Here is a 21,827-nt window from a genome sequence, read left to right on the forward strand (position 1 = left end):
GACAGAGAGAGAGACAGAGAGACAGAGAGAGACAGAGAGACCCTTTGTACCAATATGTTGAGATTATATCGGCTCTACTACAATGGAACCTTATTCTTCCAGATATATGCAACGAATGTGAACTCATTCTTGTTAACCATAACCACAATAACCCCATTCCTTAATAAAGTTATTCTGGAAAGTATTAGCCTGGAGGAGAGTGAGAATTCAATACAGATGTTTTGGGAGAGTCAGGATTCAAACTCTATTAGGTTTGGTGGATAGCAAATGATCTGGTGCATGGGGAAAGATCAGCACTGAGTACACGCTCTCCACCATTTATATTACAGAGCAGGGAGGGGACTAGCTCAGTCACTTGAAGGCACCTAAGGTTCTGTGTGATGGAGCCAGAGGCCAGGCTGTGCTGGACACATGTGCAAACGTGGACCCTGCCATAGAAGGTAGGAGGAAGTGCTGTTTCAGAGAAACACAGTCTGGGGATGAGTACTGGGGACTGAGCACTGAAATCTTCCTGGGCCCTCTTAGAGGCATTCAGTAAGAAACCTGCTACTCCCCACCCACTGAAGAACCACGTTGCATTCTGCTTCCGTGTTGTTTAATGTGAGGGGCTCTAGTGCTTATGTTAATTGGCAGGGGAAAGACTGTTTCAGAGGAGGTGTCATTCAAGAGTTTGAACAAGTAGCTTCCTGACCCTATTTATATAACAATTTTTGGGCTTTGTGGTTCTTATTTAGGGATAAGCATGAAGTACAGTGGGGCCAATATGTGTTCAGTGAAAAACTACATCTTCATATATATTGGTTTTATGTCTCTGTAATTTAAGTTCAGTCTCATAGGCATTGATATACAGTGGCAGAGTAAAGGGGTTTCTGACACTCAAGCTAATAGCCTCTTTATACAACAGTTCAGATATGTTTAACTTCCTTTACCATAAGTCAACAGACCTTTGGTGTTGGATTCAATGGAATCTGGCCTAAATTGGCAATAACCACCACATATTATCGTAGCTTATGATATGCTTTATCTTCAAGGTATCGATTATGAGCTTCTAGCCTAACATGAGGGATCCTGGGATGCAGAGCATTAAGCAAAAGCAACATCCGTGCTCTCTCTCCTTCCCGCTCCCATCTCTCTTTCTGAGACAGGTCATCACTCTGCGGCCCAAACTAGCCTGGAATTCAGTTTTTAGCCCAGGCTGGTTTTAAACTCATAGTAATCCTCCCATCTTAGCCTCCTGAGTGCTGTGAATACAGGCATACGATCTCAACAGCTCCGCTGTTCGTTCTTAATTAACCCCCAAAGTTTGTCATTGCCTTTAAAATTTTTTACTACATGATGGCAGCCATTGAGAGAGTGCCACATGTAGTTCATGATCTAATGAAAACAGATTCAGGTGTTGTGTACATAGACAGAAATCAATTTCTCAATTCTGTCTTATGCCACAAATGTAATGTTCACACCTTATTCTAACCTTGACACATGACACGCCTCTTTGTTAATGGTCTCTACATTTGTTTTTGGTTGTGTTCATATGTATGGTATGTGAGCATATGTGGACATGTTTGTACACTGGTGTCCATGCATGCAGAGACCTGAGGTTAACTTCAGCTGTTTTCCTAAGCTCTCTCTCTCTCTCTGCTTTTACTTATCAAGGCAAGGTCTCTCATTGACCTTGGAACTTGATGATCCTGCTTGGTCTAGCTAGCTAGCCTGCCTCAGGATTCTCTGTCTTTGTGTTTCAGTACTTTGTGTCTGGCTTTCATGTGGGTTCTGGATTCTTAAGTCTTCATGCTTGCCTGGCAGGTACTTCATCCACGGAGTCACCTCATCAGCATGACACTTTGACTTTTTGATTCTCTGAGTCCTTGTCACAATACTGTTCTCTCCACTATGAACTCTAAGCTTCTTAGTCCCTTTACAGCTGCCAATAGAATCTTCTAGAAGGAGAAATGCTAGGTTCACATATTTTTAAAAAATTCTTCATTTATTCACTTTACATCCCAATATTAGCCCCTCTCCTCCCAGTACCCCCTTTACACTGATCCTCCCCCACACCGCCTTCCTCTTCTCCACCGAGAAGGGGAGCCCTCACGCCCGACCCTATATCACTCCCCTCCCTTGTCACCCTCCCCCCCCCCACACACATCAAGTCACTGCAGGGCTAGGCACATTCTCTCCCACTGAGGCCAGACAAGGCAGCTCAGTTAGGGGAATGGAATCCACAGGTAGGCAAAAGATTCAGGGACAGCACCCCGTTCTGGTTGTTGTTGGGGAACCCACACGAAGACCCTCATTTTCTGTTTCTGTGATGGAGACTTCCAGTTGAAGAGTTTAATATTCCTGGTGGGGGAGACTTTGCCCATAACAATGTCATCTTAAAACGACTAGGTTCCTAGAGTCATTCAGCCAGTACCTCTCCCCATCCCATGATAACAGAAGAACTGTGAAGTCCTACGTATGCCTTAGGGCTGAGCGTGTGCAGAGGGAGAGTGGCCGGAGGGACCTGGAAAAGCCAACATAACCAGTGTAGACTAGACAGGAAGAATTTAAGATATTTGAGGAGTCCAGCTATGCACAACTATCTGAGAAGGAAAGAGCAAGAGCACTAGAAACATTTAGGTTTTGTAGATCAACTATCAAACGGTGCCTCTAACTCATTACTTATCTCTCAGCCCAAGTTGTCCTTTGCTCCTTCAGCTTGACCTAAGCTAACTGAAAGCCTTGGACGGCCCTTTGCTTTGGACAGTCACCCATAAATACTACTCCAACAGTGTCAACTGCTTCCAAATGGAAGTGATGTCCCACCTACTTAGTTACTCAAGGTTGAAACTTTGTTGACATTTTCTCTCTCTCTCTCTCTCTCTCTCTCTTTCTCTCTCTCTCTCTCAACCTGAATTTTTTTCTTTTATTGGATATTTTCTTTATTTACATTTCAAATGTTATCCTCTTTCCAGGTCTTCCCTCCGGAAACCCCCTATCCTACTCCCCTCCCTCTGCCTCTATGAAGGTGCTCCACCACCCACCTACCCACCCACCCACCCACCCACCCACTCCTGTCTTCCTGCTGTGGCATTCCCCTATACTGGGGTATTGAACCCCCTCAGGCCTTAAGGCCATTCCTCCCACTGATGTCCAACAAGGCCATCATCTGCCACATATGCAGCCGAAGCCATGGGTCCCTTCATGTGTACTCTTTGGTTGATGGTCCAGTCCCTAGGAGCTCTGGGAGGTCTGGCCAGTTGACACTGTTGCTCCTTTCATGGGGCTGCAAACTCCCTCAGCTCCTTCAGTTCCTTCTCCAACTCCTCCATCAGGGACTCCACACTCAGTCCAATGGTTGGCTCTGAGCATCCACCTCTGTATTTGTCAGGCTCTGGCAGAAACTCTCAGGAGTCAGCTATATCAGGCTCTGGTCTGCAAGCACTTCCCAGCATCTGTAATACTATCAGGGTTTGGCAACTGTATATGGGATGGATCTCCAGATGGTGTAGTTTCTGGATGGCTTTACTTTAGTCTCTGTTCCATACTTTGTCTCCATATTTCTTCCTGTGAGTATTTTGTTTCCCCTTCTAAGAAGAATCAAAACATCCACACTTTGGTCTTCCTTCTTCTTGAGCTTTCTTTTCAAATGTTTTCAGACTGTGACTATCTTCGATTTGGCTCACTTCTGCCTCTGAACCAGTCTTAACAGGGGCGGCCTTGACACGATGTTACATTCATCTTTGCTTTAGCACGACCAAACACATCACCAGAGAGGCGTTATCTTTTGGCTTACCATCCCAAGTTTTTCTCTCAAGGTCAGCTGGGTAGACAGAGCCTTTCCCTTGTGGCCTCTGCCTCCCTTTCTAGCTTGGTCTCCTGTGTTTGATGTTTCCTTAAGAAATAAGCTGGGTGCTTTCACACCTGTATGAGGTTTTCTTGGCTGCAATTCCATTCTTCTCTCCTGAAAAAATGCCAGTTGATGTCTTTAGGCTACCCTGAAACTACCATTTATTGGATAAAACCGCAAAGATTTGTCTAAGTGTTCCTGGCATGATTGTTTGCTTTCCCTAGGTGCACACAGCGTGGCATGCAGTCTTTGCTCCGGCTCAAAACAGAATGAAATGGAATTCTTTGCTTGCCTCCCTTCCCAGGGGTCTTTCTTTGGGGGCAGTGATTGTGAGTTATTCAGCTACACTTAAGACTTCTCAGAAACATGATAAGTATCATTTTTGAATGAATAAATGAATGAATGAATGAATGAATGAGAGAGTGAAGTTCTGTCTACCATTTCTTTAATATTTCCAGCTATTTTCCTTGCTCCCCCTCTTTGCAGATTCCTGAGTAAATTAGGAAAGCTTTCCCTATATCTGTCTTGTAAAACTGCGCACTGTTGGCCCAGACAGAGACAATTGGAGTAATGGAACAGGGATCCTAGGAAGAGACAATCACAATCCTGAGTAATGGGATTTCTTCCCTTTTAGTCCACAGGGAAGAAATTGCTTTACAATAAATGGTACAGGGGTTGTTTGTCATTAAGGTAGGAAAAATGAAATTGAATACCTATTGCTTATCATACATATTATTTAATTCCAAGTGAATTTAATATTTAAATGTACAAACAATAATTACTAGCATGACGTCAACTCTAAGAGACTACGGGAAATCATCTTTATGATCACAAGATCAAAAACAATTTGTTACCCAAGAGATAAAGGCAAGAAGTCCCAAAGCGGGTGAGGAGGACTTGACAAATGACATGTTAAAATTCAGAAAGTCTGTTCTTGAAATGATAGCAGGAAGAAAGCAATTGATAAGCTTGGGAAAGATAAAAATTCACGACTAGAATTCTAATCTGCTATTTAGGACACAGGCTCCCTCTCCCTTCTCTTTATCTCTTTTCCCATTACTTCTGGCTCCCCTTCAAGGTCTCTGGTATCTCAGGCTAGCTGGGATAAATAGTGAGCATGACACTGATTTTCTGATCCTTCTGCCTCTTCCTCCCGGGTGCTGGTATTATAGGTTTGTGCCATCTGATTTTTATATAGTGCTGGAATCAAACCTAAGGTTTTGTGCATGCTAGGCAAATACTCTACCAACTGCAGCCTCAGGACATAACTTTCAAACATTAGTAGGTGGCAGAAGATCCTCAAACCTGGCAGAACCAAGATCTTGAGAACATATGTGGATCTATACATATACATCCTATTTTTATCTATCTATCTATCTATCTATCTATCTATCTATCTATCTAACTATCTATCTATCTTTTTATTTATTTTTTTAAAGAAAGAATCTTATTATTAGCCCAACATTCTTTGACTTTGATGTATAGTCCTAGTTAGCCTTGAACTTGTGATCTTCCTGGTTCATCTTCTGGAGTGCTGGAATTACAGACAAGTGACACCACTGATTCAGATTTGAGTTTATAATATGTTAAAAATTGAATGAAAAGAAGACAATGCCTTTACATAGCACATTAATGAACCTGTATTGAATCTTGATTGCCCTTTTAGTTACAGCTTGTGTCCAGCTTTTAGTAGTAAATTTAGAAAATTCACAGGGGTGTTGAGTATACACAACGTTTGTCACCAGGGACACAAGGGACAACACAATTTTCACTGTATAAGGAATTATCTACAATTACAATTAAAATTACAATTAACAGCACTGTATTTAACAAAGACAATTCTTAACTCATCTTTCTGTGACATGAATGGAGGGTGTTATTGTTGGTGTTGATTGTTTTTCACCTTTATTTGGGTTCTACTTGAGATTAATTGTAGCTAGCTCCACACCTCCAACTCCACTGCATTTATGTTAACCTAAGCTACTCAGCCGCCATTAGCCGCGCATGTTATTAGCCGTTATGTCGCCTCCTTGACTCCTCAAGCTGAGCTCATGTGTAATAGCAATGAGGTAGACGATTAAGAGAAATTCATCTTACACAGCACCACTGAAAAACACCTCTAAGGTTTTCTCCGGTGACATAAAATGCTCCAAAAGTTATAAGAAGAGAGCACCCTATCTCCTCAAACGGCTCTCATTGTCTGTTGCTTTATTTTCAATACCAATCGTTGGGAAGTAATGTACTCTCATCTAAGTTCCAAACCGTACTTGCTGCCTGAGAGGAGTTTCTTTGAGATGACATGGAACTGAGCTTTGGCTCACTCTGATTTACATCCTGGGGATGGAGGGTGCTATAGGCTATCCCTGACCTAGCAAGAGTCAAGCATAGGAATTTGAAACCCTCTGATTGTCATGTGGTTGCTAGGTTTTCCTGGGAGAAAGCTACCAACAGGGATGGTTAGTCTGTCAGGGCTAACTCCCCAGCATTCTGCCTTGAATTAAAAAATATTAAGTGATACAGACTCAAAAAATTCAAGAACTGTAGGACAAATAGACGTATAGTTCATTGCTTACTGACTACATTCCTGGGATGAACAGCTGTAATAACTCATTTTTCTATTCAGACTCAAAAGCCAGGACAGCTAGAAGAGCCGTCAGATTAAGAATGCTGTCCCCTCAAGATTCTTACATCCTTTGTCAGACAGCCCGCACCTGCTTGCTTCCCTTTACCTTCCCGTTTTAGATAGAGCTGCTCTCTCCTCCCCCTCTCAGTCTGAAAGAAAGGCAAAAAGGAAAAGGGAACAACAATTTAGCTGCAGGTCAACTGGGAACCCCTGCTAATGGCTGCTTCTTCTCTGCTCAGTGATTGTGGAGAATAGGAAATCAGGCCGAACCCACTGTTGTCATCAAGGAGAAAAAGCTGGTGAGCCAGCGAATGATACTGACTGCCTTTTCCCTTTGAAGAAAAATAATTACCACGTTTAAGGGACACGCTTCAGGGCAAACACCTTCTTCTGAACTCATCACTGTGGAGGACAGTGCTCTGTAGCCCAGCAGAGTGGGTCGTCTGTGATGGAAATGGCCTGCTTCCCTCACACGACCCCGTGTCTCCATGTCCCATGATCTCTCCCCCTAAACCAGGGATGAGGGAGTCTGAAGATCACGTCATGCAGCTCTGTATGTTTAGGTGACCCGTGATTTCTGGTGTTTGTATGAAAGGCCTGAGACTTCTAGTTGCTAAGAAAGGTCAGGAGGATAAGGCTAACGGAAGGGCTGTGCTACGGTACAAAATACACCCAGGCAGGTAATATCTTCAATCCACCCTTATCTCCAGAGCAAGGTGGCTTTACAAATAAACAGATTTTCTGGGAGACTGAAGTGAAGGATGAAGTAGGACAAGGGTCAGAGTTAGGGCCTTCACACCTCCTCTGAAGAGGGGGACATTTCCAGAGAAATTGTGTTCAGTCCCTGAAAAAATTAGACTCTTAGCAAATAGAATTTTAAACATATCCCTGAAATTTTTTTTTTCATTTACTGACAGCACACAATTGCTCTGGAAGGTAATAAACTCTTAAACCTGGAGAAAAAGGCATTAATGTTTGTCACTATCTGCAAAGCGGTTTGAGAGGTTTGAGCTTCAACAGGGTTTGGGGTGTAGTGTGGGGCAGTCAAAGACGTCTTGCATTTTTAAAGGAAGTAGTATTTGGTTAGCAGTTCAGCATCAGTCGTTACCATTCACTTATTAAGAAACATAAATCAAGTTTACATAACATAGAAACATGACAAAAAAATTAGCAACCTATGCTTAGGCTTTGCATTATAAAGTGAAGGACTGTGACTTCCCTTCCGTTGGAAGTACATATGCTCTATAAAATGAAAGAACTCATCTCACAGAGCCTTACCCTTAGGTGAAGAGCTACAGCAATCGATGGCTGCAGAGAGAGGGAGAAATGGGCTGCCCTAGGCATGAGCTTCCTGATAGCTTACCTAATCCCAAGTGGTAAATCCTAAACACATATTCATATAAGCAACACTGAAAGGACGTAGTAGACTTTGTGTATGTGTGGTGTGTGGTGTGTGTGTGTATGTATAAAATGTGTGCATGCATGTAACAATAATAAAGAAGAGAAAGTTAGGAATATGAAGAGGATCATGGGAATAAAAATAAATTGGGGGGGGGGGAGAGGAGGGGTGAGTGATGTAAACACTGTATTCATGTACTAAATTCTAAAAAACAAAACAAAACAAAACCCAAAAGCCAAGCAACCACCTCAGCCTCAACCAAAAAAAAAAAAAAAAGAAAACAGGGAGAAGGAATTCATACAATAGAATTATTTAGCAAGCAAACTATATCCTCAGTAAAATAAGTATTAACAATTATAGACACCTAATTTGGAGGGTCGTTAAATTATTGTTAATGGCAATGGATTGTGAAGAAACGTTAGTAATTCTTGCAACCCCAAATAACACATCCAGTTCCTGGGCAAGCCTGTCCTGTTTAGCTTGATTTTCACCATTTCATTCTGTACACCTATAGAAAAGTCATAACGTGCAACACACAAACATACAATGTGCATTTGTCAACTCCATGTTAATGGTACCTATGTGTATATTGTTATAACTACATGATAATTACCTATGTTGTCTTAACTGAAAATCACTAATAAGTTCACAATAACATAAAAGACACTAATAACATTATAACATAATAACATTAAAGACACTAGCAAAATAATTGTGTGTGTGTACATAGATGTGAAATGAAAAGTACTCAGACACTCAAAGATAATTAATGAGCACAGAGCCTTTGACCACATGATTTTAGTTTTAGGGAATTTCGTCTTTATCTGGATTATTTTTGAGGAAACTGCCTGTTTTGTTTTCTTGTGTTCTCAGTCACTGATTTTTGGAAGCCACTAGCAATGGCTCCGTTGCGCCCCCTTGTGTTAAGGGATTGTTTCAAAATTCTGAAAGTCTAACTTCTGTCTTCAGTTCACTTTGAAGGACTGAATTGGATAACATAGTACATTCAAAAGAAGAAGGATAGAAAATTCCCAGGAAGAATGAATCTATGATCTAGGAATGTCCACCACCAATCCATTCTCAGTGCATCCATGAAGCTCTGCTTCATTTTTAAAGGTCCTGAGCGATCGCTAAAGCACTCTAGAGGAAGTGGCATACCAAACAGCGCCATTCACATTTTTGACTGAATTTGTAAGTCATGGTATCTCACTCCCTGGGAATAAGAAAATGCAGCCTAGTAGACTCATGAAACACAATTTCAAGACTTTTTTTTTTAACACGTGAGAATTTTTGTTAATTATGTCTTCCAATTCCCTGTGGGCTTGAGATTATTTATATTTTGAAAATGTTATACTCTTCTAAACTATGGTTTGCTCCTCTCCAATTTCCATGCCCCGGACTCAGCTTTCCCGGCCCTCCTGACCCTATCTTCTTTCCAGTTGTATCCTGACCCTATCTTCTCCCCAGTTCCATCCTGACCCTACCTTCTCCCCAGTTCCATCCTGACCCTACCTTCTCCCCAGTTCCATGCCTAAACAGTTTTCCTTGTAGACTTCAAGCCAGCCTACAAATGCCACAAACTGTAAAACATGTTTATCAGCATTCTGACATGATATTCCGTATTATAGACCATTTTGCTGCTTTGGGTTTGTTGTTCCCAATGGTGAAATTATCCAGTTGATGATTTGATTTTTTTCTTCTGTCCTCACAGCCCCAGATGGACTACAAACACAATACAACCAGTCCTTGGCATATGACTGAGCACGTCACAAAAGTTTACATAGAGCTTAGTCATTTGCAACTGAAAATGCGTTTTCAGAGAAAAACTAACTAATCATAATTAATTTCCAAGGGTACTCTCTCAAATCTGTTTAACTCACATTGGAAATTCTACCAGGAGTACCATTTCTATGAAATTTGCCCATCATTTATTGAATTATTTGTTTGGTTAAATGGATATTTACTCTTAGCATGGCCAGAAACAAACCTCCACTCCTGCACAGTCTAAGGGGCACCTAGCTATGAGCGGAGTGGGCTTAGTGACCAGGCAAACACTTCTTGGAGATAAGCCAGAGGTAGAGAGAAAAATTATGACCTCTCTCCTCACCACTACTCACACCCCTGGGCAGATCCCTCAGTAGCAGATGACCTTCATTTAGAAGCACACAAGTACTTTAGTTGACAGATGCTATGGCATGCAACATACCTTCAGGGTTTCCTCTAGTTATGTGGCCTGTTCTCTCACTCTCATCCTCCCCTCTCTTCTTTCTCGTCTCTCTCTCCTCCTTCTCTGCTCGCATGTCTCTCTTTCTCTCTTTCTGTTTCTCCCCCCCCTTCTTCCCCTCCCTCTCTCCCTGACTCCCTTTCTCCCTCCCCTTAGCACCAGACATTTATTAGTTCCAGTGTTGGTACAGCTATTCTGGCAGGTTCTAGGGATGAAGAAGACATGAAGATGAGTAAGAAATAGTTCCTGCCTCCTGGGGCTATCCTTCCATAGGTAACTACGAGTAACACAATTATGTTTATAGGCTAATCAGAACTATACCAAACAGTAGGTGGCACAAAGCAGCTAGCTTCAAGGGGGCCTTAAAATGTATGTAGAGTTGGATAATAAACACAATAAGAAAATTAAATCAGAATGAAGATCATATTTCATATGCCACAAGAGAAACTAGAAGCAAGAGTCAAATTGTATCTATCACTCCTTGACCGGAGAACTCTTGCTTTGCATAGAGTCTGCCTTTACCTCTCTCCTAGTACAATTATAGCACAGAAGGCAATTGGAATGCATTCTGCTGTGGAAAATATATCCATTCAAGAGAGGGCCAGACTTTTAATTAAGTCCTGCTAGCTTGTCCAAAGCTTTCCAAAAGGTGAACAACACAAATGTTGTAAGCAGGCAAGGGCTAAGGGAGAGGGAGAGGGCAGAAAACAGGCACTGACCCAAATCTGGGACAGTAGGAAGGGTGGTTCTCCCTGGAGTCTGGTGTCATGGAGCTGGAGGGAGAAAGACCCTTCTCCAGGTCTTTGCTTGGTGTCCCCCTTCCTTCTCAGAATGCTGCTGTCAGGGTTATGGCTTCCAGGCAACAGAGATTAGATGACATGTTAGAGTATGGAGTCTGATTACTATAAGGATTCTTCTAAAGTGATGCTAAGGTCTTCTGGCCCGATGAAAGCATCATTTGTACACAAGACCTTCTGGCCAGAATTTATCACATGCATCTTAGGTATGAAAGACATGGCAATGGTTATGGGGCCCTGTGAGGAAACTGATAAACAAGATGAGATGTCAGTTTCTTCTTCTTCTTCTTCTTCTTCTTCTTCTTCTTCTTCTTCTTCTTCTTCTTCTTCTTCTTCTTCTTCTTCTTCTTCTTCTTCTTCCTCCTCCTCCTCCACCTCCTCCTCCTCCCTCTTCTGCTTCCTCTTCTGCTAAAAAGACAATCTACTTATTTTTTTTTTTTACCTTTGGGGGATTTTATTCATACAGCAAACATTGTGCAAACCTTAGAGCCACATATGGCTGCCAGGGATTGTCCAATTTCATCTCCTGCTTCTTTGTCCAGCTATTACAGTCAGAATACTTCCCTAGCTTATTTACTTATGTAAGTAATTAAAACATATAAATTTACAATTTTACCAATTTATAGATATCATATATTTTATAATATAGTAACTAAACTAATAACATATTTGATATGTGTGTGTTTAGCTTCACCATACTCCCCAAACTAGGGAGGAAATTTAGTTTCAATTGTAAGACTTTTATTATTATTTATTTATTTATTTATATTTGAGCCAGGGCTTCTCTGTATAGCCCTGGCTGTCCTGGAACTCACTGGACCAGGCTGGCCTCGAACTCAGAAATCTGCCTGCCTCTGCCTCCTGAGTGCTGGGATTAAAGGCGTGTGCCACCATGCCCAGCTTGTAAGAAGTTTTAAAAAGCAGAATCTAATAAAGTTATCTACTTATTTTTATTTTAGTGTCTAGTGTCTCAATGTTTGGCCAACATGTATGTAAGTCTACAACATACATACCTGGTGCCTACTGGAGGCCAGAAGAGGGCACCAGATCACATGGAACTGGAATTATGGACCTAAAGCCTCTATGTCAGTGCTGGAACCAGAACTGGAGTCCTCTGCAAGAGCAGCTGGTATGATTAACTGAGGAGTCATCTCTTCAGCTCCTAAACTCCCTCATTTTTTTTTTTTCAGAGAATGAAAAAAAGAGTTCTAAAGGCTCACTATGAATGCCCTTATATCTTACAAAAACATCCATAGGATGTCTGGAGTGAGTGGGGGTGGGGCGCAAAATAAACCCTTTGATAATATGAAATAGGTTTGTTTGGTTTGTATACGAAATATACCCAGAAGCACATGTGTTCAGGGCTTAGTCCTGGGATAGAAGTATGATTTGAGTGAAGGTCATTGAATGCCCCCCAAAGGGAGTTACCACCCACAGGTTGAGAGTCACTGCACTAGTGCATGTATTCTGCCGAAACAAGGGGATATTCAAGTAAGAGAAATGTAAGAGCCCCAGGAAGCAAATCTGACACAAGAGAGTTGAGAGTGGGAGAGATTCCCAGAATGGTAGTGATGGAAGTTTCCAGAACAAACACTGTATATTTGAGCAAGAGAGCACAGAGTTCAAGGGAAATGTTTATAAAGACCTAGAGGAAATTATTTATCTGATTATTTGACAGTATCAGGAAGAATTTTTTTATTGTTCTTTTGAAAAATTTAAGACTGAATTTGTTATGAGTATAAAGGAAATTAAGCAAACATACAGCGAGACCCAGCAGTCATTCAACCCAGAGAAACAGAGGAAAAGTCGAGAAAAGACTCGGGGTTATAGTCCTGCACATGATCACTTGTAAGCAGCACTTAATTATAAACATGTAGCAATATAACATTGCTATGAATAAAAAACTGTTATTAAACCTTATCACAAGTGAGGAAGACCCCTCCCCCCTCTCTCTCCCTGTGCATTTGTGTGTTTGTGTGCATTTGTGTGTATTTGTGTGTGTGTGTGTGTGTACATAGAAGCCATGACTTGATGATAAGTAGGACGTTCATAGATGGCTATAATTAACAAATGGAGTTGTATCCAGTCAAGCATGCAACATGGGAACAAATGCCCTAGAGAGCTGAAAGCAGTTGTCTTTGAGTGGGAAGTCAGGATTGAAGTAGGATGAAGGAGGTTATCCCTTGTTTAAATCAGGTTTATCATGCTACCGTCTTTAAAAGGTTCTACAAACACTGCTTTCTTAAATATAAAAACTAAATGCAGAGCACCATGCTCCCAAAGGGGAAACTGTGGATGGTTCAAAGCAGAAGCAAAGAAATTACCATGAACTTTCATAATGCTAACTATGTTAGAGAACACAGGAATGTGAAAATGATTTGTTTTAAACTAAGTTCAGTAGCATGTATGACAGACAGTTTGGTGTCTTTGGGAAGGAGCTGCGGCCGTGAAGCCTCTGGCAGGCTAAGAGCCACAGTGAGCACTAAGTAGTATCTTAGAATGCCCTTTATCAAATGAGGTGGTGTTTGCATCTCAACTGTCAGTTTATAGTCTGGAAGCTTCATTTTAGCAATCTCAAGCACTTGGACAAGATAGTCTTTGTCTTGCTGTCAATTTTTATTAAAGTAGAAAAAAATTCTAAAAGTACTGGCTTACAAACAACTCCACTAGGCTCCTCCCAGGAACCCAGCAACAGCTGACGTCATCATCTGCCGCCAGGTTTGAGCCAGGTATGTAAGAGGATTGCTCGCACTCGCACCTCATTGCTCAATTGCGCTCTCTCTCTCTCTCTCTCTCTCTCTCTCTCTCTCTCTCTCTCTCTCTCTCTCCTTCCTCCCTCTCTCTCCATCTCCTATTCTCTCTCTCCCCGCCTTCTTTCTCTGTTCCCATGTGTTCCCAGACGGCCTCTTCCTCTCTTCTCTCTCCTCTCTCTCCTCTCTCTCCTGTCCTCTTCTGTCACCCTTTTCTGACTCTACCCCTTTTCCAGATTCCCTTCTCTTCCCTTCCCCGGCACTAAATCTTCTTTATACCAGACCTGTCCGCATGATGTGGTGAGACACAGGACTTGATAACTGAATGCCTGGAGCAAGCAGCTCTATTGCAGCTGAACTAGCAAGTTCTTCATTCCTGAGGGGGACTGTGGGGAGGCCATCACAGCGTCTTTCTCCCTCCTCTTTCCCTGGGTTGAAATCTGGGACACATTTCAATCTCATTATTATTATTTTCTGTAAATGTAGGATGCTCTTATCTTTTTTTTCTTCTTCTTGGTAGTCTGTGGATGGCTGCTCCCATGTTTGGGGACAATGTTGGGAACATGTGGCAGAACAAGATACTTGTTTCAAAGCAGGTAGGAAATGAAGTAAAAAAGGAACAGACTAAGGTCCCAATGTCCCCTTCAAGGACATATCCCTAGATTAGATTTCATCTCTTAGGCCACAACTCCTGAAGACCCCATCATGTCCCAGCAGCAATGTACTTTGGCAACAAGAGTGTAACCTATGGCCTTTAGGGACAAGACTAGCTCCAGCTCTGGTCCCACTTTTTTCGTTAGTTTCTTCCAACATCCCTACACCCAAATTCTTCAACCATGTTCTCGGTCCTTATCTTAGTCAGGGTTTCTGTTCCTGCACAAACATCATGACCAAAAAGCAAGTTGGGGAGGAAAGGGTTTATTCAGCTTACACTGCCACACTGCTGTTCATCATCAAAGGAAGTCAGGACTGGAACTCAAGCAGGTAAGGAAACAGGAGCTGATGCAGAGGCCATGGAAGGCCACTGGTGAAGGTGCAGCCTCAGTTGCAATTGATGGCACAGGACAGAAGGGGTCATGCAAAGGAATTGAGGTTTGGCACCATGAAGAGAGCCTATGAGAGGCTGTTGGTGAAGCCTAGTTACAGTGGAAGACAGCATTGTTTTAAGATGCCAGTACCATGTGATGACCACCAAGAACAGCAGCAGCAGTGGAGTACAGGCATCTGGAGCCTAGAAGACAAGGTTTGTGCTACAAAGGGCAGAGCTGGAGAAGTGACCCAAACCCTCAGAGGAGTCCAGAAGATTGTGAGTTGGATCCCAGACATTGGACGGTTGGAGATTGATTTTTGCTTTTGATTGTGACTATGCCCTGATATTTTTCCCTCTTGAAGGAAGAAAGTATTTTAGTGGAGCCCACAGTTAAGAGACTTTGCATTTTAAAAGATATTGGACATTTTAAAGGAATTAAATTTTAATATACAAGACTGTGGGACTTTTAAAGATATTTAGATCTTGGGGATGAATAAGAAAGTAAGGGTTGTGATATAGCTGTCTCTTGTGAGGCTATGCTGGTGCCTGGCAAACACAGAAGTGGATGCTCACAGTCAGCTATTGGATGGAACACAGGGCCCCCAATGAGAAAATGAGCTAGAGAAAGTACCCAAGGAGCTGAAGGGTATGCAACCCTATAGGTGGAACAACAATATGAACTAATCAGTATCCCCAAGGCTCATGTCTCTAGCTGCATATGTAGCAGAAGATGGCCTAGTCGACCATCATTGGGAAGAGAGGCCCCTTGGTCTTGCAAACTTTATATGCCTCAGTACAGGGGAACACCAGGGCCAAGAAGTGGGAGTGGGTCGGTAGGGAAGTGCGGGGGTGGGAGGGTATGGGGGACTTTCAGGATAGCATTTGAAATATAAAATAAGCACATGCTCCACTATGTTCATAGCAGCCCTATTTATAATAGCCAGAAGCTGGAAAGAACCCAGATGTCCCTCAACAGAGGAATGGATACAGAAATTATGGTACATTTACACAATGGAGTGCTACTCAGCTATTAAAAAGAATGAATTTATGAAATTCCTAGCCAAATGGATGGACCTGGAGGGCATCATCTTGAGTGAAGTAACACAATCACAAAAGAACTCACACAATATGTATTCACTGATAAGTGGATATTAGCCCAAAACTTAGGATACCCAAGATATAAGATACAATTTGCTAAACGCATGAAACTCAAGAAGAATGAAGACCAAAGTGTGGACACTGTGCACCTTCTTAGAATTGGGAACAAAACACCCAGGGAAGGAGTTACAGAGACAAAGTTCGTAGCTGTGATGAAAGGATGGACCATTTAGAGACTGCCGTATCCAGGGATCCATCCCATAATCAGCTTCTAAACGCTGACACCATTGCATACACTAGCAAGATTTTGCTGAAAGGACCCAAATATAGCTGTCTCTTGTGAGACGATGCCGGGGCCTAGCAAACACAGGAGTGGATGCTCACAGTCAGCTATTGGATGTATCACAGGGCTCCCAATGGAGAAGCTAGAGAAAGTACCCAAGGAGCTAAAGGGATCTGCAACCCTATTGTTGGAACAACATGATGTACTAACCAGAACCCCGGAGCTCTTGTCTCTAGCTGCATATGTATCGAAAGATGACCTAGTCGGCCATCAATGGAAAGAGAGGCCCATTGGACTTCAAACTTTATATGCCCCAATATAGGGGAATGCCAGGGCCAAAAGAATGGGAATGGGTGGGTAGGGAAGTGGGGGGCGCTATGGGGGACTTTTGGGATAGCATTGGAAATGTAATTGAGGAAAATATGTAATAAAAATATTAAAAATTAAAAAAAAAGAAAACCAACTTGAAATATAAAAGCAAACACCATGAAAAAAAAAAGAAATATAAAATAAGAAAATATCCCTCCCCCCCCCAAAAAATAAAGGGTTGAGGCTTACTAGTGATGTGTTTGTGTGTCAAGTTTACAAGGGGTCAATTGTACTGGCTGGTTTTGTGTGTCAACTTGACACAGCTGGAGTTATCACAGAGAAAGGAGCTTCAGTTGAGGAAATGCCTCCATGAGATCCAACTGTAAGGCATTTTCTCAATTAGTGATCAAGAGGGAGGGCCATCCCTGGGCTGGTAGTCTTGGGTTCTATAAGACAGCAAGCCAAACAAGCCATCCCTCCATGGCCTCCGCATCAGCTCCTGCTTCCTGACCTGAGTTCCAGTCCTGACTTCCTCGGTGATGAACAGCAACGTGGAAGTGTAAGCCGAATAGTTTCCTCCCCAACTTGCTTCTTGGTCCTGATGTTGTCTAGGAACAGAAACCCTGACTAAGACAGTCCCCCTAGCCTCCGTCCTCCCTGCCAGGCACAAGGGCTGCTTGGAAACTTTGCGATAGGCAGGTCAGGATAAATCACCTCGGCCTGTTGCTCCTTCTGTCTCCTCTTCTATTTCTCCATTGGGTTTACTGAAAGCGGTGCTATGCTGTCACTGGGAGTTTATCTCAGCCAGGTTCCTGACTGTAGACAGGAGTTACCCTTCACTGTACACCGCTCTAAGTCTATCCATGTGGCTCTCCATTCTTCCTAGAGGAGACAAAGCTGTAGTTTTCAGAAGAAGAGTAACCCCGCGTGTCTCCGTTATGTGATCTCCCAATGGCTGGATCCGAGGGCGTCAGTCACTGGCTTTTACATGCCTCAGTTGGAAAGTGGGAAGGCACCTAACTCATTCCTCCCATGACTCTAGCTCTGCTCTAAAGGACATCTCTTGACAAAAGCAGGTTGATTTTTCGATTCATAAAAATGGGTTTCTACTTTTCAACATTTGCAAATAGTCTCCCTGATAAAAGCCACCTGGTTAGCCGACACACCTTTTCTTGTAGCTTCTTCCTGATGAGCAATGTCGCCCCAGTCTTCTATGTGAGACTTCGTTATATGCCAGAAAACCTTGCAACTGAACAAACCCAGCCACTCAGGGATTTACAACTTGGGGGTGGGGAGGGAGAGCATTACAGTTCCTGATCAGGGAAGATGAAGAGAATAAGTCACATGGTAGGCACTTCCTGAGAGGATGAAAAAAATGAGCTCACAGCTGCCAAAGACGCAGGATCTGAGCTTACAGGACCCTGCTCAAGTCAGGTGGCCACTAGATACTTTCATCCTCCCTATCCACAGGACTCTTCATCCCTGCCACCAAGCTCCAAGGAAAGGTCCTTTGTGACCCCCTAGTTTGAAGTCTCCACAGGAGGAAACAAAACTCAAAGCTGAAGGCGTCTTGTGGTCCCGGCTCCGGCACTGTACCCAGGGCACTAAGAACCCGCTCACACCTCTGCAATCCTTTTGTAAAATGCTTTTCTCCAAAGCCTTTGAGATTTAAATCTCTAATCCATTTCAAATTTATTTTTAATAACTTCAAATAAATTCTTAATTTCCAATTAAGAATTTTGAATTAGAAATTCTCATTAAAATTTAACGTTCGGCTACGTTAAGATACAAGAGATGCTGGCCCGCCCGCTGTCAGATAGCTTTACATAACCACCATAGGAATCTCAATGTATATGAAATTAGATGCTCTGATCCGTGCTTTCCTAGAAGTAATCCACAAGTATAAGAAGTCCGAAGCTGTAGGAGAGACTCTAGACAAAGTTGGGGAATGACTGGGGACCAGCTGGTGTTATCGGGTGGGTGTCTGGGAGAACCCACGGTCAAGGCAGGCTGCCCAGGTGAGGTCAGAAAAGATGGGAAACTTGGATGAATTCTTTTGCAAAGAGAAAAGTACAGGGCATGATGGTTATCATCCCTGATTCAGTCATCCACAATGCTTGTATGCATCCGAATATTACACAACACCCCACACATTCACATGCAGCTTAGTTGCCTAAAAATAGAAAGCAGTTTATAAATAAGTGAAATTGATGGCTGTTCACAGCTTGCAGAGGATTCCCAGGGTACCAGAATGTCTCCTCTAGGAAGGCTTATCTGAGATCTTGCTGAGCCCTGCTGGCTACTGGGGAGAGGCCAGTGGGAATAAGAGGCAGGGAGAGTTCTGATGAGTGTGCTTCAGGGACCCCCTGGGTCTTCAAAATGAGTTTATAAAAACAGGGTCCCTCATAGGGCACTGATGGTGGCTGTGGTGTTGGTAGGGTTTGGGCTCCTGTATCCCTTGTGTGACAGCAACAAAGTTGAGACTGTCCCGTGAATACTAACAGATGTGTGGGGATTACCAGGAGCCCCCAAATTCTATGAATATGGCCTCATTCTGAAGATTCCCACGATGGTCATTCCCACCCCTGACGCCCAACCCTAGTATTCTGCCTAGCGCAATAGAGGCTATTTTAAAATTTCAAATTACAACTTAGAAGTAATTATTTTGTTTTGAATTGTGTGTGTGTACGTGTGTTGGGTTGTTGTGTAGGGTTGTAGTTGTGTGCACATGTGTACAGCCAGTGCCTCTGGAGGTCAGAAGAGGGTGTCAGAACATCTGGAACTGGAGTTAGAGGTGGCTGTGAGCTGCCTGATGTGGGTTCTTGGAATAGAACTCAGATCTTCTCCAAGAGCAGGACAAGGCTTTTAAATTGGAGACATCTCTCTAGCCATGCTCTAAAAAGCTGATGGCTTTTTGAATCAATGACTTTGTTTATGCAGTACACAGATATTCTGAATCCAAGACTTTGCTTATCTAGTACAAAAGTCATTTCCATGTCTTTTTATTTCTGTCTTCAATGAATTCTATAGTTTCATTTTCTCCAATGACTTCTTAGGAAACGTTTTCCAAAAAAAGCCTTTTGTTGCTTTTTACAAAAGCAGGCTGGTGGGAGCAGACTGTTCGTCAGGAAACGGGTGGCTCATCAAGAAAGATCTATCCCAAATATGTAATATTATTTACCCATGTAAGTTCTGATATGTAATATAATGTGGACATAGTTTAAAACTATGCTAAAAAGCCAGACATGAAATTTTATATATTACATTATTCAATTTATGTGCAATGTTCAGAATAGGCAAACTCACAGAGCCAGGAAGTAGTCTGGTAATTTCTGGGGGCTGGAAGATGAGGTAATGGGGTGAGGGGGTGGGGGTGGGACAAGCTCCTAATGAGAGCAGAGTTTTCCTGTGGAATCATGAAAATGTTTTAGAACTATATATGGAAGCTACACAACAAATGGCATTGAATTAACTTTAATTTATTTATTTTAATGAATTATTTCTTATATGTTTGGGAATTTTGCCTGCATACTTGTCTGGGCATCATGTGTATGCAATGCCCACAGATGCCAGAAAAAAAGTGTTGGATCCCCTGGAACTGGAGTTACAGCCAATTGTGAGCTACCATATGGGTGCTGGGAATTGAACTGAGGTCCTCTGGAAGAGCAGGCATGTGCTCTTATGTGCTAAGCCACCTTTCTAGTCCCCTTAATTTTTGTTTTCACATGGTTAAGTGTGCAGCATGCATTTACTTCATTTAAAAGAAAGAGGGAAGAGAAGTTCTGTGAAGAAACAGAACAAAAATAACCAGTGTCAGCTAGAGTCCTCCAACCCCTCCCCCCTCTCTCCCTCCCTCCTCCCCTCCCTCCCTTTCTTTCCTGTTTATGAAGATCAAACTCAATAAATGATCAGTAGTGCCTCTCCACTCGCCACCTTAGTGAGCAGCTGCATCAACCTGCCCAAGAGTCGAGTCTCCATCCTTCTCCTTTGAGGGAACTGTTGTCTTCTGCAAGTTATTCAAACGTATCACACATTTCCCCCTGCCACACAAAAACCTTATGTGCATTCCCATTCTTCTGAAAGAGTACCAACTGCTGAAAACTTACAAGATAAGAGTATTTCCTTAATCACCCCTCTGCCCTCACACTTGTCTGATGAGGTCTACTACAATACCATCAGGGCCCAGCCTCCCACAATCGCGAGCTCAGCTGACACCAGGGTCTGGGACCCGGGGAACTTTTATCTTTCCCAAGCACAAGTGTCAGCTGGGCTTAAGGGAATTAAGAACTACAAAATACTTCGTTTCTCCTTCAAACGCCCTCGTCAGTCTCAGAAGTGTGTGTGTGTGTGTGTGTGTGTGTGTGTGTGTGTGTGGTGTTGGCATAGGGGCAGCAAACTTCTCCAAATGCTACAGCCTATTCTTTCAAAGCTCACCTCCTGGGGTAATGGGTCATTAAAAGACAAAAGAGCGAATCAAAAGAGTAGAGTAGATAAGTGTGAGCCATTCATCCACCAAGGGAAGACAGCAGAGACTGAAAAGGTGGATTCAGTAATGAGGTGATGTCAACTTAGGCGTCTTGTCTTTTCTTCACTTCTATTGTACTTACAAGGAGGAACGTGTCTGTGAGATCTCTTGTTCTTGTAATTCCCACTCTAAGAACTTATACATTATTTATTTTTATTTGGGTCCTGTCATCTCCTGGAATGTTATCTTGACATGCTTGCCAGTGATCTGTTAATTTTTATTTTTAAAGATGTGTGGAGTCTCATTTACTCCAGAGACATGCGCTGACTTCTAAATTCCCAAGCTGGTTTTAAAATCTCAAGTCTTATTCTTCCTCCTAGCCTGGCCCTGCTTTTTTCCCACCTCAGCATTATGTCTGTGCGATTTGTGAATTGTAAACAACAATCATTTTTTAATGTTCTTAGGAAAATGCCTTGGCGGCATTTCAAGCCATTTATGTATTCTTCTCATGATGTTATCTGTAATTAAGCTTCGGGTAATTAACATTTCCCTCAAAATCAGTATCTCTATATCTTTCCCCCTTGTTTGTTATAGAACATTAAATTAAATTCAGCACAGGCTTCCTCTGTGTCCTTGTCCTGATCATGAAGGTCAACTGAGTTTTGCATTTCTCCCCACATGTAAATAATAAGATGATTATGGACCAGAGAGGAACATTTAACTTAGTAAATGCAGAGTCTAGACAAGGAAAGAAACAGTGTGTTCTCAGTTTTCCTCTCCTCTTTCCTCTGTCTTTCTTAGAAGCCTTCTTGCCCATGCCCTGGACCCAGGCAGCAACCTGGACTAGAGGCAAATAACTAGTTCTGAGGCACTCTTAGTGTTGGTAGACACTTGGAGGAGCAGTTTAGCTATGGAGCTGCTGTTTGGATTGAAGAGGAGGCCTCTTGTTCAGGGACAGCAATAATACTCTTGGAAATAGCTCACACAAACCATTTGCCACTATTTTGTTATAACGGCTCT

This window comes from Mus caroli, unplaced genomic scaffold (genome assembly GCF_978045245.1).
Source record: "Mus caroli unplaced genomic scaffold, Mus_caroli_1 scaffold_9, whole genome shotgun sequence".
NCBI lineage: Eukaryota > Metazoa > Chordata > Mammalia > Rodentia > Muridae > Mus > Mus caroli.